A 19,814-nucleotide genomic window follows, 5' to 3' on the forward strand; every position below is an offset into this window, starting at 1 on the left:
GTGAACTGCAGCTTCACTAGGGTAATTAGGGTAAAGTTAGGGTAATTAGGCAAGTCATTGTATAACAGTGGTTTGTTCTGGAGACAATCCAACACTAATATTGCTGAAGGGGACAATAATATTGAGCTTAACATGGGTTAAAATGCTTTTATTCCATCCAAAAAATACAAGACTTACTCCAGAAGAAAAATTATTAACAGAAAACAAGTCAAAAACTGTTTATTAGAGTCTTCTCTGCCTGTCTGTTGTTGGATGGGAGATGGATCTGCTCTCCTCTCGACCCTCCGCTGCTGCAGCTTCATCTTCTGCCCTCTGAACAACTGTTTCTGGGGTTTTAATTAGAGCCTGTGCTCCTGCAGTCGTCTTTCTCCCAGGGGGACGCATGTAATTATTACCGCCACTGTCACCTGACTGACGGCCATTACGGCTCCAGAGACACGGTCCACTGCTGGAGCCCAGAGCCCGGCGCATGAAAGTCCTTAAAGTACATTCATTCAACTCTTTTCAGCTTAGCCCTTTATTAATCACACATTGGATGCCCTTTCTGCTGCAAGCCATCACTGGGAAACACCCACACACCCTCATTCTTGCACACACACTCATACACTACGGCCAGTTTAGTTGATCAGTTCCCCTATAGCGCATGTGTTTGGACTGTGTGGGCAACCGGAGCCCCTGAAGGAAACCCACACAGGGAGAACATCCAGGACTCGAACCAGCGACCTTCTTGCTGTGAGGCGATCGTGCAACCCACTGCGCCACCATGCTGCTCTTTAAAGCACATATGAAATCAATCTAACCATATTAATTTAGGCAGCTAGTTTGTACTGAACAACTGATCTGTGCAGTTGATCAAATTCAATTCTTTGCAAGATCGAGCTCTATATTCAGATAAATGCACAGCAAAAGTAGTTCCGGCAGATTCTGAGTGCTTTACAGCCCCATATCACTACGCTGAATGGTTTGAGTTTCTTCACAACCAATCTGTGTCTAATATGCAGCATTTAGAGCTAAATAATGAGTCTACACTGACGCAGCTCAGGGTCGAGCTTCAGTACCGGCCTGTTTTTCAGGAAGTGAGTGTGTGTGGATGATGTGCGTTCCACAAACAGCTCATCACTCCTCTGTTGATTCGCATTTAGATGCATCTATCAGCATAACTCGTGCAGGATAACTGACCTCTTGACTTATTCATGTCATATCAGGCTCAACACGTGTGCTTCTCCGTGACTGACAGCTCTCAATGAACTGCGCTATCGATTCTGCTGCGAAAGGGCTCCGGGATCAAAAGTTTGCCTGCAAAATACAAAATAAATCAAGCCGGACAGTGGAACAATGTGCGCCGATGATAAAAAATGCATGAGCTTTTGAAAAGAGTGGAAGTGCTGAAACTTTCTGGATTAAGAGGGAATGGAGAGAGCGGGACGGCGGGAAAGCATCGCTGTGAGAGATTGAAGATTCACATTGAAGATCAGCATCACAGAACACCCTCATCTAGACTTCAACATCACATCTCTAAATCACCATATAGGTCATCTCATATCCTCATAAGAAAGGGCCTTAGTACATCTAAGAGGTTGTTTATTGCAGAATAAATCCTGACAGGTTTATTAAAGCACAGCAGCTGCTGTAGAAGACTGAAGACTTCATTCTGGGAAAACAACCGGCGGGATGTACTTTATCCTGATTATTAAAACATGAAAACTAGACACAAAGCATTGTTCTGAGTTGTAAGAGTTTATTAATTCTTTATTTTAACACAAAGCTGACAGAATGAAAACAGCTGATGGAGAATTAGCCTCTATTTCAGAGGTTGCCACAGTGGAATGAACCACCGACTATTCCAGTATATGCTTTAAGCAGCGAATGCTCTTCCAGCTGGGAAACACTCATACACACTTATTCACACTCATACACTACGGCCAGTGTAGTTGATCAGTTCCTCTATAGCGCATGTGTTTGGACTGTGGGGGAAACCGGAGCACCCGGAGGAAACCCACACCAACATGGGGAGAACATGCAAACTCCACACAGAAACACCAACTGACCCAGCCGGGACTCGAACCAGAGACTTTCAAACAGTTTTATGTCACATTCTTTTCAGCTTTCAGTTGATGCTTCGATGTCAAAATGTCATAATATTGACACGGATGTGCTCACGTTTATGCATTAATAGCTCAACAGCCATATATCTCTGATGAACTGTGAGCTGTGGTGTGTTAAGTGCAGGTTAGTTTCTGGTGTGTGTCCCCTTGGTTCATCACTGCTTTATCTGCCTCGTCAACCTCGAAATCCAATGAAGCTGCATTGGCGAAAGATGTGCACTGACTGGATTTACGTCCGTCAGTATTAACATATGAGATGTTTCACTTTCATTAACGCCAGCGCAAACTCCCCGCCGCGCTGATAAGGCTGGGTTAATCTGGATTTTACTTGCATTTAATCCACAGTGATGTTAAATCTATCCCAGATTTATGATTATCATTGAGCTCAGCGTTAATAAGTTCTCGCGTTCAGAGGAGAATCACTGGAATCTTCAATAACACTCAGGACATGAGGAGGAAGATGAGTTTAAAGAGTGAAGACGGAAAACACTGTGATTGGTTCACTATAAAAATAAATATGTGGGGTTATCTCAGTGTTGGGTCAAAGTGTTGGGTTATCTATTTGTTTTAATTAACTTAAATGAAAGCGTATTTAAAAATAACTCAAGGTTGGGTCAAATAAGGACAAGCCCAACTTTGCTTTTTATTCAATTTACATTTCATTTATATTATAAACAAAAAAACACTGTTGGGTCAAATAAGGACAAACCAAACTTTTTTCATTTAATTTAAATGTAATCATAAAAAAATAACCTGGCATTGGGTCAAGTTAGGACAAACCCAACATAGTTTTTGTTCAATTTGAATTTAATTTAATTTAGTTTTATTAAGCTTAAATTAAGTTACAGTTTTATTTTAAAAAATACCTCCATGTTGGGTCAAATAAGGACAAACCCAACTTTGTTTTTATTAAATTTACATTTAATTTAAATAATAAACAAAAGTAACCCAATGTTGGGTCAAATAAAGACAAACCTAACTTTTTATTTAATTGAAATGTAATTATAAAAAAATAACCTAACAGTGGGTCAAATAAGGACAAACACATTTTTTATTCAATTAAATTTTTTATTAGAAAAATAACTCAACTTTGGGTCAAATAAGGACAAACCCAACATAGTTTTATTCAATTGAAGTTTCATTTAAATAATAAACAAAAGTAACAAAATGTTGGGTCAAATAATGATAAACCAACTTTGGGTTATTTTTTTTTTGTTTTGTTTTATTAAACTTAAATTAAAATAAATTTTTATTTTAAAAATAACTCAATGTTGGGAAGAATTAGGACAAATCCAACTTTGTTTCTTAATCAATTTAAAGTTAACTTAAATAATAAACAAAAATAACTCAATGTTGGGTCAAATAAAGACAAGCCCAACTTTTCATTTAATTTTAATGTAATTTTTGAAAAATAACCCAACATTGGGTCGAATAAGGATAAAACTAAAAAAATTTTTTCAACTTAAATTTAATCTAAATAATAAACAAAAATAACCAAATGTTGTGTCAAATAACTACAAACCCCTTTTTTTATTCAATTTAAAAGTAATTTTAAAAAATAACCCAACACTGGGTCAATTAAGAACAAACCCAATTTTTTAACTTCATTTTTAATTCAATTTAAATATTTTTTTTTAAATAACCCAATGTTGGGTCCAACTGAGGACAAACCCAACATTATTCTTTAATCAAATAATTAAATTCAGATTGAATAAAAAATAACCCAATGTTGGATCAAATGAGTAATACATTTTTTTCGTAATTAACCCAATGCTGACTCCAATTAAAGACACATTCAACATTCATTCATTCATTCATTTTCTTGTCAGCTTAGTCCCTTTATTAATCCGGGGTCGCCACAGCGGAATGAACCGCCAACTTATCCAGCAAGTATTTACACAGCGGATGCCCTTCCAGCCGCAACCCATCTCTGGCAATCATCCACACACACACTCATACACTACGGACAATTTAGCCTACCCAATTCCCCTATAGCGCATGTGTTTGGACTGTGGGGGAAACCGGAGCAACCGGAGGAAATCCACGCCAACACAGGGAGAACATGCAAACTCCACACAGAAACGCCAACTGAGCCGAGGTTCAAACCAGCAACCCAGCGACCTTCTTGCTGTGAGGCGACAGCACTACCTACTGCGCCACTGCCTCGCCCACATTCAACATTGTTTTTTAAATTAAATTCAAGCTCATTTAATTTTTTTACCTATACGATGGGTTTGTCCGTCTATAATTTACCATTGGGCTGCAATGACCCAACACTTTTTAGACTGTACAATCAGTCCAGAGCCATAACTGATGATATATTAAAGCATACCAAGTCCAAATACCCACAGTTCCCTTCAATGGGCCGTGCCAGCCCTATGACAATGCTCTGGGCAGCGCTCAGCTTTTCTTCAGACGTGCTGAGCAACAAGCTTCAACCAAATGCTCACTTTCAGCCATGACCCATCAAACACTGTCGTATTGTCAACCCTCCTGTCCTCTAGAATTCAGTATAGAGCGTTGTCACCTGGGTCAAACAATGACCCGCCCTCACTGAACCTGGAAAATAAAGCTGATCCATATCAGTCCTAACATCTGTTTAGCATGATGAGTGTGGCAATGTTGAGCTGTCAATCAACAGGAGGGTTACGTCAGGGGGGGGTTGGGTTTTTTTGATGGGGTAACTTATTCCTGAACACTTAGAAAAGACAAGCCCCCCCATTCCTCAATAACCCGCATGATTTAAGCCCTCATTAAAGAGTCCATGACGCACACGCCAAAATATTGAGCAGAAGAAGAGCGTTCCCAAGCAGGAGAGCAGGAGTGATGCACACACACACACACACACACACGCACGCACGCACACACGACTAATAAACACTGCAATATTTATAATCAGCGCTGTCAGCTTTCATTTCACTTCGACGGTGAGGTGGAGGGTGTCCAGGGGTCCCGTCAAAAGCCTGTCAGAGCCGGAGCAAAGGTGTTGTTTACCTGTGTGTGTGCGTGTGCGTGCGTATGTGTGATGGAGAGCACAGGTCAAAGCCCAACAAGCTGTGCCAGCAGAGGGCTCACACACGCAAACACACACTCACACTCACACATAGACACCTGCTGGGCGAGAGAAGTGTCTGTCCGGGCGGAGCAGCTGCTCACTGACTCATGAAACAGAAACACACACACACAAACACACACACACACACACACACACACACAGTCAGGACGCGTCTTTAAAACGCCTTTGAGCTGGGGTGAAGAGCGTCTGCTTATGAATAAACATGGCTGCGCATTAAATGTGATGTAGTGTGGACGTGACAGGTCTTGTTCTTCAGTCAAGGTGAACATAATGCGCTCTTTCATCATATTTACAGTGCGCTCTCCTTCCCCAGCGCTGTTTACTGATGCTCTTTACACACATTCATCAGCTTCCTCCTGTACAGACGAGCTCAGAGCTGCAGGATATTAACACAGATGCAGATCGTCTCTCTCCCATCACTCTCTGTGCCGAGGTGAAGTTTCATTAACCATATTTAAACGCTCGGTTCACTCAGAAATGAACATGAACTCATGCCATCTTCATGTGGACTTACACCTCTATGAGTTTCCTAAGTAAACTTCACACCTGCTATGGAGGTCAGTATGTGCCAGCAATAAGCATTCTCCCTCATAATGGCACATATTGACCTCCGTAGCTGTGAAAACGACTGAAGAGGTTAACTGGCAGCAGCTAGCACTCTTCAGAATCTACAGGGACGCGTTCAACAGGAGAAAGACACTCATAACGGTTTTGAACAAGGTGAAGGGTGAGTAAATGATGACAGAGCTGACTTTATTTGGGTGACCCGTGTCTTTAATGTAAGCATATTGCATTGTCCTGAATCACTAGCCTATGGTAAGTGTTTACAGTTTATGTTATACAGTTTTAGACACAGACACATGTTCTGTATGAATAACCTCCTAACATTATTCAGCCCATCATCATCAAAACTACAGACACCAGCATAACACAATCTGCTGTACGCTGCTGTATGTGTGGTTCCAAACTGTAGTGCTCAAAACTGCACACTTCAAAGGGCCCTTACAGTGAAGGGTTTCAAAGGGCACAACTGATGGACACTTCACGTACACATGATGCTTTCTGCAGGGAAGCTGTCTGATGACACACTGACAAACAACTGGACCATCAGAGGCTGCCTGATAGCTCCACCCTAAATGACTGATAGCTCCACCCTAAATGACTGATAACCCCACCCTATATGACTGATAACCCCACCCTAAATGACTGATAGCTCCACCCTAAATGACTGATAGCTCCACCCTAAATGACTGATAGCTCCACCCTAAATGACTGATAACCCCACCCTATATGACTGATAACCCCACCCTAAATGACTGATAGCTCCACCCTAAATGGCTAATAACCCCACCTTAAATGACTGATAACCCCACCCTAAATGGCTAATAACCCCACACTAAATGACTGATAACCCCACCCTAAAGAACTGATAACCCCACCCTAAATGGCTAATAACCCCACCTTAAATGACTGATAACCCCACCCTATATGACTGATAACCCCACCCTAAATGGCTAATAACCCCATAACCCCACCCTAAATGACTGATAACCCCACCCTAAATGACTGATAACCCCACCTTAAATGACTGATAACCCCATAACCCCACCCTAAATGGCTAATAACCCCACCCTAAATGACTGATAACCCCACCCTAAATGACTGATAACCCCACCCTAGATGACTAATAACCCCACCCTTAATGACTGATAACCCCACCCTAGATGACTAATAACCCCACCCTAAATGACTGATAACCCCACCCTAGATGACTAATAACCACACCCTAAATGACTGATAACCCCACCCTAGATGACTAATAACCTCACCCTAAATGACTGATAACCCCACCCTAAATGACTGATAGCCCCACCCTAAATGACTGATAACCCCAACCTAAATGGCTAATAACCCCACCCTAAATGACTGATAACCCCACCCTAAATGACTGATAACCCCACCCTAGATGACTAATAACCTCACCCTAAATGACTGATAACCCCACCCTAGATGACTAATAACCCCACCCTAAATGACTGATAACCCCACCCTAGATGACTAATAACCACACCCTAAATGACTGATAACCCCACCCTAAATGACTGATAACCCCACCCTAGATGACTAATAACCACACCCTAAATGACTGATAACCCCACCCTAAATGACTGATAACCCCACCCTAGATGACTAATAACCCCACCCTAAATGACTGATAACCCCACCCTAGATGACTAATAACCACACCCTAAATGACTGATAACCCCACCCTAGATGACTAATAACCTCACCCTAAATGACTGATAACCCCACCCTAAATGACTGATAACCCCACCCTAAATGACTGATAACCCCACCCTAAATGACTGATAACCCCACCCTAGATGACTAATAACCTCACCCTAAATGACTGATAACCCCACCCTAAATGACTGATAACCCCACCCTAGATGACTAATAACCACACCCTAAATGACTGATAACCCCACCCTAAATGACTGATAACCCCACCCTAGATGACTAATAACCCCACCCTAGATGACTAATAACCACACCCTAAATGACTGATAACCCCACCCTAGATGACTAATAACCTCACCCTAAATGACTGATAACCCCACCCTAAATGACTGATAACCCCACCCTAAATGACTGATAACCCCACCCTAAATGACTGATAACCCCACCCTAGATGACTAATAACCTCACCCTAAATGACTGATAACCCCACCCTAAATGACTGATAACCCCACCCTAGATGACTAATAACCACACCCTAAATGACTGATAACCCCACCCTAAATGACTGATAACCCCACCCTAGATGACTAATAACCTCACCCTAAATGACTGATAACCCCACCCTAGATGACTAATAACCTCACCCTAAATGACTGATAACCCCACCCTAAATGACTGATAACCCCACCCTAGATGACTAATAACCACACCCTAAATGACTGATAACCCCACCCTAAATGACTGATAACCCCACCCTAGATGACTAATAACCACACCCTAAATGACTGATAACCCCACCCTAAATGACTGATAACCCCACCCTAGATGACTAATAACCTCACCCTAAATGACTGATAACCCCACCCTAAATGACTGATAACCCCACCCTAAATGACTGATAACCCCACCCTAGATGACTAATAACCTCACCCTAAATGACTGATAACCCCACTCAAAAAGACAGGTCGCAGTCTTAAAGGCCTGAAAGCCCCACCCAAAATGATTGATAGCCCCGCCCTAAATGCCTTCCATGTGACCAGAAGTGAAGATCAGTTGTTTTGAGGGTGAGGTTCTACTTTATATAGTTTATAAGATGATCTACTGTAAACATATCTAACAGTAGATGTTGATTTAAAGGTAACTCATCAGGAATGTGCGCCAGTAATATCAGAAGTGTCTATTTTTATTTTAATGCAGACTTTAATACGTGAGTGAAGTGCATTCATTGGATGAATATGCCTGCTGGGTCAATAGTGCAGCATGTGTGTGTGCATGTGTGTACGTGTGTGTGTGTGTGTGTGTACTCCTCCTCCTGCAGCCGGTCAGTGCGGGTCGGTCAGCGAGTGATGAATCAGCGGGCAGATGCAGGGTGACTGTCAGGTCCTGCGCCGGGACAGAATGAGGAGCGCCCGCGGACACACACACACACGCACGCACACGCGCTCATCCAAGGGTGTAATGCACACATGTACTGCTGCGGCCGCACTCTATTTCTGGCCAAAGGACAAAAGGGCCGCTGTTAATCATGCAAACACTCTTTGTTTCAGTGTGTGTCGTACATCACGCTGACGTGTGTGACACATGAGCACGTGCTGAGATCAGTGTGTGTGTTGGATTCCATCAGCCCTGCCCTGTCAACCGTGACGTGAAGAAAACAGCGACCTGGCAATCGGCACATGGCAGATTAAAGGGATATTTCACTCAAAACATGAGCGCCCTGTCAGCGCTTTCACTCCCAGCCAATCAGCCGGCTGCATGCAGCACAACTCATAAACCCCGCCTCCTCCATGTTAACCAATCAGACTTGAGTACAAGTTTAAAAATGATTTACACTCGCAAAAAAAAGTTGATGTTTTTACCCAGTCATTTAATGCTGTAAAAACAGAGCGTCTCATCAAGATTGAAAGTGGCGACTGATTTATTTAAAGTCGATGATTTTTAACGATATAGTTGATGTCAAATGATTTCTGAAAATTTGTTTTCTTTTCTCCAATATTTCCCAGATGCTGTTTCTCAGATTCAGTTGTTCACAGTGTTTCCTCTAATCTCTGTTCTTCTGGAGAAAGTCTGATTAGTTTTATTTGGGCTAGAGTAAAAGCAGTGTTTAATAGTGTTAAAGTCATGTTAAGCTCAATATTATTCACCCCTTCAGCAATATTAGTGTTGGATTGTGTCCAGAACAAACCATTGTTATACAATGACTTGCCTAATTACCCTAACTTTACCCTAATTACCCTAGTGAAGCCTTTACATGTCGCTGTAAGCTGAACACTAGTGTCTTGAAGAATATCTAGTCTAATATTGTGTGCTGTCATCATGGAGAAGAGGAACACATCAGCTGTTAGAGATGAGTTATTAAAGCTCATCTCTTCGTAAACTGAAATTGCCTGAAATATATATATAAGAACTGAAATTGAACAGGAGGGCTAGTAACTCTGAACTGTCTGTCTGTGCTCAGCGTCAGCAGTGGTGTTTTGGGCGTATATACACAGTACCTGTGGCTCCGGGCTGCAGTAATGGGGTCAGTTTTCCGCTCTTCTTGGCTCTCCGTCCCACATGAAGGGCAGGTCCTCCACCCGACGGCCATGATTTATGGATGTGCGCATCATTAGAGCCGCGGTGGCCTCTCACCTGTCAGATCCACTCACTAAAGCCTCCTCCTGCCCTGGGCGCCGCTGCCCTCTCCGCAGGCAAGGTTCTGGAGCTTTCTTTTCTGCCCAACAGCTTATCCGTTCAGATCGCGGCCATGGGCTTCAACCCCAGCGCCTGGAGGAGCGGAGAGAGCCTGTCAGATCCTTCACGTCCTTTGTATCAGTCTAGAAAACACAATGAAATATAATGTCTTAATTTTACATGTCATTTAACCCTCGTGCTCAAATCGACTGCCCTTTTGTTATGTTGGGGGCTGTTTTTGCCCCATTGACTTCCATTATAATCACGTTTACTGATTGAAAAGACATAACACTAGATAACCATGCATTCTTTCTCTGTGTTTCAGCAAACGGAATGATTTTTTTGTGACTTCCTATTTTGACTTTTATTTTTGGGAAATATATATATATATACACTTACTGGCCACTTTATTAGGTACACCTGACTAGTACCAGGTTGGACCCCTTTTTCCTTCAGAACTGCCTTAATCCTCGGTGGCGTAGATTCAGCAAGCTACTGGAGATATTCCTCAGAGATTTTGCTCCATATTGTCATGATAGCATCACACAGTTGCTGCAGATTTGTCGGCTGCACATCCATGATGGCAATCTCCCGTTCCACCACATCCCAAAGCTGCTCTATTGGATTGAGCTCTGGTGACTGTGGAGGCCATTTGAGTACAGTGAACTCATCGTCATGTTCAGCAGTCTGAGATGATTGAGCTTTATGACATGCTGCGTTATCCTGCTGGAAGTAGAAGATGGAGACACTGTGCTCATAAAGGGATGGACATGGTCAGCAGCAATCAAGAATGCATGATTCCCTGCTGTCACGGGTTTGCAATCAAATAATGTGATTATAATATAAGTCGATAAGGCAAACACATAACAAAAGGGAAGTACATTTGAAGAGTACACGAGGGTTAAATACATATAAAACAGTCAGAGTAAATGCACCGACTTTAGCAATGTGCACTAGCGAGATAAACATTGTCGATTCAGATTTGATGTAGACTCTCATGTAGAGAGAGACACACAGAAGAAAGAGGCTCTGGCCGGAGAGTGAAGTGCTTCTGGGAGCTTTTGGGAATTGTCTTCAACTTTGCCTTGAGCGAGGGTTCAGGCCAAACTCAGCATCTCCAACAGGAGACCACCGCACATCCAGCCTGTCAGATCCACAGCGGGAGTCAGATTCACTGTCTACAGATCAGATCTCCAGCCTAAAACTGCATATCTGCACTGTAAAGGGGAGCTAGTGTGCAGACATGACTTTTAAACCCTGTGTGTGTGTGTGTGTGTGTGTGTGTGTGTGTGTGTGTGTGTGTGTGTGTGTGTGTGTGTGTGTGTGTGTGTGTGTGTGTGTGCGTGCGCTCACACACTTGTAAATATTAGTGCACTGCACAGCTGTAGAAACACATAAACTCATCAGGATCTTTGGCAGGATTACAGCCATTATCATGATGAAGGCTGAGACGGCAGACTGACTAATGTGACGACTGCATCCTGCATCCAGCACCCGGAGGAAACCCACGCCAACACGGGGAGAACATGCAAACTCCACACAGAAACACCAACTGATTCAGCCAAGGCTCAAACCAGCGACCCTCTTGCTGTGAGGTGACAGTGCTAACCACTGCCCATTATGAGATTATATCAAATATTAAAGTGACCCATTATTTTAGATTTAGGAACAGACATTTAGCAGTGATTGTCTAAAATCTCATGCAGGAATAAGAAGATCATCAGTGGAGAAATCAGCAGAGCACAGGTGAATGTGGAAATGCACAGCCGCTGTAATAATCATCATCATAATAAGCGTGCATAATTGATTAATTGGCGTGTGTAAGAGCTCGGTGGAGTGTGTAATGGTCTGGATGTCTGCGCTGTGTGTGAGTGGAGCCCATATGCCAGCGGTTGGAGGAACGGCCCCGTATGGGGGTCAACATAAACGCAGCGCCAGAGTGTTTGCAGCGCCATTAATTCCTGCGCGCAGTTTTCTGCTTTGCTCATGCCGTGTGTGTGTGTGTGTGTGTCATAATCACAGATTCCAATGGTGGAGTGAGCCGGGCGGCAGCAGATAGAAGACTGAACCGCTCACTGCACTAATGATACCAGTGGAGTAACTGCAAACAAGATCCCAATCACACACACACGCACACACACACACACACACACACACACACACTGAATGACTGACTGTTCCCTGCTGGACACTTAACACTCAGTGCTACAGATTACTGAACAACCATCATGACTGCATCTACATCAACTCTTCAAAAATATCCCTGCATGAACAGATTTAGAGGCGGCAGAGCGGCCACTTTATTAGGTACACCTGGCGAACTGTTCGTAAACGCATATTTCTAATCAGCATGGCAGCAGATCACTGCATTTAGTCATGTAGACATGGTCAAGACGATCTGCAGCAGGTCAAAGCGAGCATCAGAATGGGGAAGAAAGGGGATTTAAGAGACTTTGAACGTGGCATGGTTGTTGCTGCCAGACGGGCTGCTCTGAGTATTTCAGAAACTGCTGATCTACTGGGATTTTCACACACAACCATCTCTAGGGTTTACAGAGAATGCTCCGACACAGAGGAAATATCCAGTGAGCGGCAGTTCTGTGAGCGCAAAAGCCTTGTTGATGAGGCCAGAGGTCAGAGGAGAATGGCCAGACTGGTTCCAGCAACAGTAACTCAAATAAGCACTCGTTACAACCGAGCTCTGCAGAAGAGCATCTCTGAACACACAACACGGCCAACCTTGAGGCGGATGGGCTACAGCAGCAGAAGAGCACACCGGGTGCCGCTCCTGTCAGCTAAGAACAGGAAACTGAGGCTACAATTCACACAGACTCACCAAAACTGGACAATAGAAGATTGGAGAAACGTTGCTGCTCTGATGAGTCTCCATTTCTGCTGACACATTCGGACGCTCGGCTCACAACAACATGAAAGCATGGATCATCCTGCCTTGTATGCAGCAACTGTGTGATGCTATCATGGCTGAAGAACCTGTGAACATCGTTACACTATATATTGTTTTAACACAGTTTGGGAGCAGCCTGCACAACACTAGAGTGTCTGAATCAGGTCTAAAATAGCCGCAGTCAAACCGAGGCCTCATAAATCTGTCTGCGGTGTGGTCTGCGTCCGCTTGTCTGATTGTTCTCTGTCCGGAGACTGTAAATCAGTCTGAGTCCAGCAGGAGACGACTAAACCTGTTTCCTCAGGGTCAGAGACTGACTCCTGAAGGCAGAACTTATCAGACGACACAGATCTGATCCTCATGTCACACTGTAACATCCCAGTCATCTGACTTTACCAAGTGCAGCCTGGTCCTGCATCTGCAGTTGAAGTCAGATTTAGCATACTATAAGCTAAGTCTGTGTACTTGTCTATCTATCTATCATCTGTCTGTCTGTCTACTTTTTATCAATCATATTAATTAATACTGGAAACATGCTAAAACATGCTAATTCAAACCAGAAACATGCTAGTAGCATGCCAGTTCATTTTGAATTCATGCTAACGACATATTAATTCATACTGGAAACATTCTAATAACATACTAATTCATGTTAATAAGCTAAGTCACACTATATATCTATCATATCTATCTATCCATACATTTATATAATGCTAATTAATACTGGAAGCTAATTTTAACTAGAAACATGCTAGCAACATGCTACATCATGATGAATTTGTTAACATTGTGCTAATTCAAGCTAGAAACATGTTAATCATACTAGAAACATGCTACCAAGCTAATTCATACTGGAAACATGCAAATAACATGTTAATATATGCTAATAAGCTAAGTTTATCTATCTATCTATCTATGTTAAAACATGCTAATTCAAACTAGAAACATGCTAGTAGCATGTCAGGTCATATTGAATTTATGCTAATGACATGCTAATTCATAGTGGATACATGCTAATAACATACTAATTCATGTTAATAAGCTAAGTCATATTATGTATCTATCATATATATCTATCCATACATTTATATAGAGCTAATCAATACTGGAAGTTAATTTCAGCTAGAAACATGCTAGCAACATGCTACATCATGATAAATTTGTTAACAACGTGCTAATTCAAGCTAGAAACATGTTAATCATACTAGAAACATGCTACCAAGCTAATTCATACTGGAAACATGCAAATAACATGTTAATATGTGCTAATAAGCTAACTCTATCCATCTTTCTATCTATTTATACTTTTTCATCTATCATGTAAATTTATTCTGGAAACATGTTAAAAACATGCAAATTCAAACTAGAAACATGCTAACATGCCAGTTCATACTGAAATTATGCTAAAAACATGTTAATTCATACTGGAAACATGCTAATAATATACTAATTCATGTTAATAAGCTAAGTCATACTATCAATATGTCTATCTAGAAACATGTTAATCATACTAGAAACATGCTACCAGCAAGCTAATCTATCTATCTATCTATCTATCTATCTATATATATATATATATATATATATATATATATATATATATATATATATATATATATATATATATATATATATATCATGTTAAAACATGCTAATTCAAACTAGAAACATGCTAGTAGCATGCCAGTTCATTATGAATTTATGCTAATGACATGCTAATTCATAGTGGATACATGCTAATAACATACTAATTCATGTTAATAAGCCAAGTCAAACTATATATCCATTATATCTATCTATCCATACATTTATATAATGCTAATTAATACTGGAAGCTAATTTAAACTAGAAACATGCTAGCAACATGCTACATCATGATGATTTGTTAACATTGTGCTAATTCAAGCTACAAAACATGCTACCAAGCTAATTCAACATGCTAATGACATGTTAATATATGCTAATAAGCTAAGTTTATCTATCTATCTATCTATCATGTTAAAACATGCTAATTCAAACTAGAAACATGCTAGTAGCATGCCAGTTCATTTTGAATTCATGCTAATGACATGCTAATTCATAGTGGATACATGCTAATAACATACTAATTCATGTTAATAAGCCAAGTCAAACTATATATCCATCATATCTATCTATCCATACATTTATATAATGCTAATTAATACTGGAAGCTAATTTTAACTAGAAACATGCTAGCAACATACTACATCATGATGAATTTGTTAACATTGTGCTAATTCAAGCTAAAAACATGTTAATCATACTAGAAACATGCTACCAAGCTAATTCATACTGGAAACATGCTAATAACATGTTAATATATGCTAATAAGCTAAGTTTATCTATCTATCTATCTATCTATCTATCTATCTATCTATCTATCTATCTATCTATCTATCTATCTATCTATCCATGTTAAAACATGCTAATTCAAACTAGAAACATGTTAGTAGCATGCCAGTTCATTTTGAATTCATGCTAACGACATGCTAATTCATGTTAATAAGCTAAGTCACACTATATATCTATCATATCTATCTATCCATACATTTATATAATGCTAATTAATACTGGAAGCTAATTTCAACTAGAAACATGCTAGCAACATGCTACATCATGATGAATTTATGTTAACAACATGCTAATTCACACTAGAAACATGTTAATCATACTAGAATCATGCTACCAGCAAGCTAATGACGGCATAATAGAAGGACGTCACAGCTTCACTTGCCTTTAGCAGCTTCTGCTATGAGCTAGTTGTCAGCAGTGGAGATTATCTGATGTTCTGTTTTGCTCCTGCTGCAGTTTGTAGAGGCGTACAGGACCAGTGGACGTCTCCTCCTCTTAAACACATGATGAAGTCCACACAGGAGTCCTGAATCATCTTTATTAAACTAACCTCTGTCCCCAACCACTCATAGACGAACAGCTTTCATCAAATGCTCTGGGTCGCCTGCGATGATCTCGTCATTAATGTGGCAGTTCTCCTGCGAGGAGCCTCTTTCCTCACACGCCGCACATTCACGCATTTAATGTTCCTTATTAAGAAATGAATCATCTTTGTGCCGGAGCAGAGGTGCAAATGACCAGAACCACTTCATTAAAGACAAACCAATTAAATCAGCTTGATTTGAGCGTGCGGTGAAATGAGCTGCGGCTGCCGTTGTTAAACTTCACCGCCGGATTATTGAGTTAATGGCACAGATAATTGACAGACACTCGTAAGCGCTTAACAACAGCGTTTAACAGCAGAAGAAGACCCTGATATTCAGCGAGTGCACTGATTCTGCAGGAGTCATGAGATTTAAAGGTATATTTAAGGACAAAACATTAGTGTTCACACTGAGAGGGTCGATTCAACACGTCGTTGCTTTCTCTAGTAGCTGGATTTAAAGCGTACACGCCTCACACATCTCTCTTTTGAATGCATATGTTTAATAGGAAGCTCTGCAATATTCAAGCTCATTATGAAAACGTAGCCCTGCGGACGTTTCTGGAGACCGCGATTTACGTAGCCGGAGGTACATATGGCTGCATTTCATTTTTTTAAGCAATCGCTACTTGGCCGTGTGACGCCGCTCCTCTTCGGCTCGCCAGCTGACGGCTCACCTCCGTGTGGAGGGCTTTCCCGCTGCAACCGGTTTGTCCGGTTAGCTCGTCATGTACGTCTGCGGGATGGAGACCCAGAGGGGAGCTGACTGCGAGGACGGCGACGACCGGATTCGAGTCTGGGGAAGAGAATCAGGTAAGACAAAAACAGAATCAAAAAATAAAAGCAAACGAGTTCATAACAGGGTGAGAACGTGGCGAAATCCGAAAATGTGGTCAAAATCAGATGAGGGGTGTTTCTTTTTCTGGACGGCTTTTGTAAATCGTTGCTTGGGTTTAAGAAAGCAAGCGGACGGGTCAGTCGGTAAAACCGGTTGGGTTTAGCGAAGGAGGAGGAGGAGGTGGGTGAGTCGGCCGATTGGCCGGTCGCCCAGTCAATCATTCAGTCAGTCGGACAGACAGTCGCTCGACAGCGGCCTCCAGCGGCTTTATGCGAGAACAGCGCATGCGCGATTGTCTCTCTCTCGAGAGGTGTTCAAGATGCGGATTCACGAAAACAAAAAACTGCACAAATGCACACCTCCCAGGATGTATTTCGCAGTCTCAAGAAATGTCTGCGGGACTACGTTTCCAGAATAAGCCTGAGTTGACAATATTATATTTGTGCAAATACATTAGATTAGTTTGCACTGAAGCTAAATCTAGAGCTCATCTAACAAAATAATTTACAATAACAGCCCAAAAACTAGAACAGCCACATTTATATGATAGAGAAAAATATTAAATACACATTTAAAAAAAGAGGAAAAAAAATCAAGAGATGCAAAATAAAAAGTAAAAATGTAGTTGAAATTTTGCAGTTTGTACTTTATTTTTGCAATATTTTTTGCTCGAATTTAATTGTATCTTTCGATTTCTAAATGTGTTTGGTGACTAAAATATAATTTAACAAATAAATCTGTTGCTGCGTCCCAATTCGCATACTATCCGTCCTAAATAGCATTTGAAAATAGAATTAGCATATCCCAAATCGTAGTATGTAAAGAGTATGCTATAGATTCCTGGATGGTTTACTATTTCCGGTAAAATCTTGAAGAGTAGAAATGTCCATCCTATAACCGCTCATATTGCCCACAGTACATTGTGTGTTGGACATGAATTTGATTAGAACTACAAATGTGGGTGAAAAGTGTAAATAAACTACAAACATGATGGACGACAAAGACCACCGTTCATGAAGAGAGGCTTTGGTGAAGATGTTTGTATGAGTGTTCATTAATATCGAGCCCGCGGAACATATTTAATCTGTGTTATATTTCATCTGCAACAACAATACTTCTATAAAGATGTGTTTGGACATTAACGACTGAATGCGGAGTTACCCAAAGACCTGAGGAGATTTCCAACACAGGCTCATTCTGAAAATAGAGCCCTGTGTACATTTCTGGAGAGCGTGAATTATGTAGCCAGAGGTATGTATGGCTGCATTTCATCATGAAATGAACGCTACAGGGGGATATGATGCCGTTTATTTTCGGGATACCAGCTGACCGCTTACATCCATGTGGACGGCTTTCCTGCTGTAACCAGTATGTACCATTAGCTCACCATGAACATCTTGGACTGGAGATGCAGAGAGGAGTTGATGACGGGGTTCGAGGCTGGTAAAGAGCAGTTCCAGAAAGCAGATAAGACAAAATCAAAAGGCAAATCATACAAGACAAGTAAATAACAGGGTGAGAATGTGGGAAAATCTGAAAACGTGGTAAAAATTAGGCGAGGGCTTTTCTTTTTCTGGATTGCTTTTGAAAATTGTTAGTTGGGTTTAGGGAAGGAGGAGGGTGGGTCAGTTGATCTGTCAGTCAAACAGTCAGCCAACAGCGGCCTCTGGTGGATCTACGTGAGAACAGCAGGTGCGAATGGCACTCGTGAGAGAAATTTGAGATCTCTAAAGTCTACACTGGGCGAAACAGTGGCGCAGTAGGTAGTGCTGTCACCTCACAGCAAGAAAGTCAATGGTTCGAACCTCGGCTCAGTTGGCGTTTTTGTGTGGAGTTTGCATGTTCTCCCTGCGTTTGCGTGGGTTTCCTCCGGGTGCTCCGGTTTCCCCCACAGTCCAAACACATGCGGTACAGGTGAATAGGGTAGGCTAAATTGTCCGTAGTGTATGAGTGTGTGGATGTTCCCCAGAGATGGGTTGCGGCTGGAAGGGCATCTGCTGCGTAAAATCTTGCTGGATAAGTTGGCGGTTCATTCCGCTGTGGCGACCCCGGATTAATAAAGGGACTAAGCCGACAAGAAAATGAATGAATGAAAAGTCACAGCGACCTCTGGTGGATTCAAGAAAATAAGAACTGCAAAAAAAAAAAAGTAGCTCCTGGGACACGTTTAGCGCTCTCCAGAAATGTATATAGAGGTAGGTTTTCAGAATGAGCCTGGGTTGGAGATTTCTCCGCATGAAAGACTTGTGAATGGCAGATTATCCTGCTGCTGCTTCTCCAATAAGGCAGGACATTAAATATGACAGAAATGTGGATGACTGACCACGCTCGCAACACAACCATCTATTAACGAGGAAGTAGTGTGTCCCAAAGCTTGCATACTCTTCTGTTACACACTCAAAAGTACATACTTTACCTTCATGAAAAAGTAAGTACTTTTTAGGGTGTAGTATAAGTATGCGAATTGGGACGCATCTCACACACACACACTCACAGACACATGAACACTCTCACACACATCTGCTTCATGTCTTAGAATATCCTGGTGTGTGTGTGTGTGTGTGTGTGTGTGTGTGTGTGAGAGAGCTCTAATAAACATGAGAGCGTGGTCTGCCCATCCGGAACACACACTTTACTGGCATCTGTCCATGAACCGGCCCTGACCCGCAGTCAACCAGAGGCTAATGGAAGAGAGCGGACACCACTGTTTACACACACTCCACCTGTCTTAAGGCTGAAAACACACCAATGCTGATCATACACTGGAGAAAAATCGATGGATCTTCTGAAGCTACTGTTACCTGTTACGCCTCTACACAGCTATTTTCCAAATGTGAACTAAAAAAACGATTAATGTAGTGGAGAAATGAGGCGTCGCTTCACTTATTCATCACACAGAATCGTTCTGAAAACACAGCCCTGTAAACATTGCTGGAGGTGGTGAATTATGTAGGCAGAGAGGTATATGTATGGCTGCATTTCGTCTTTAATGCGAACGCTACAGGGCGGTGTGACGTCGT

At 41.8% G+C, this 19,814-nt stretch overlaps 1 long non-coding RNA gene across 1 annotated transcript; it reads right to left on the minus strand.

Moving 5' to 3' along the window:
* Positions 1–3,158: 3,158 nt before the first annotated feature.
* LOC141378397 (uncharacterized) lies at positions 3,159–16,080 on the minus strand. The gene is made up of 3 exons (XR_015513967.1): positions 15,756–16,080; positions 9,918–10,238; positions 3,159–5,260 (listed from the first exon to the last, which is right to left on the minus strand). It is a non-coding gene; the product is annotated as an uncharacterized LOC141378397 (long non-coding RNA).
* Positions 16,081–19,814: the final 3,734 nt, after the last annotated feature.

This window comes from Danio rerio, chromosome 17 (assembly GCF_052040795.2).
Source record: "Danio rerio strain M-AB ecotype USA chromosome 17, GRCz13ab, whole genome shotgun sequence".
NCBI lineage: Eukaryota > Metazoa > Chordata > Actinopteri > Cypriniformes > Danionidae > Danio > Danio rerio.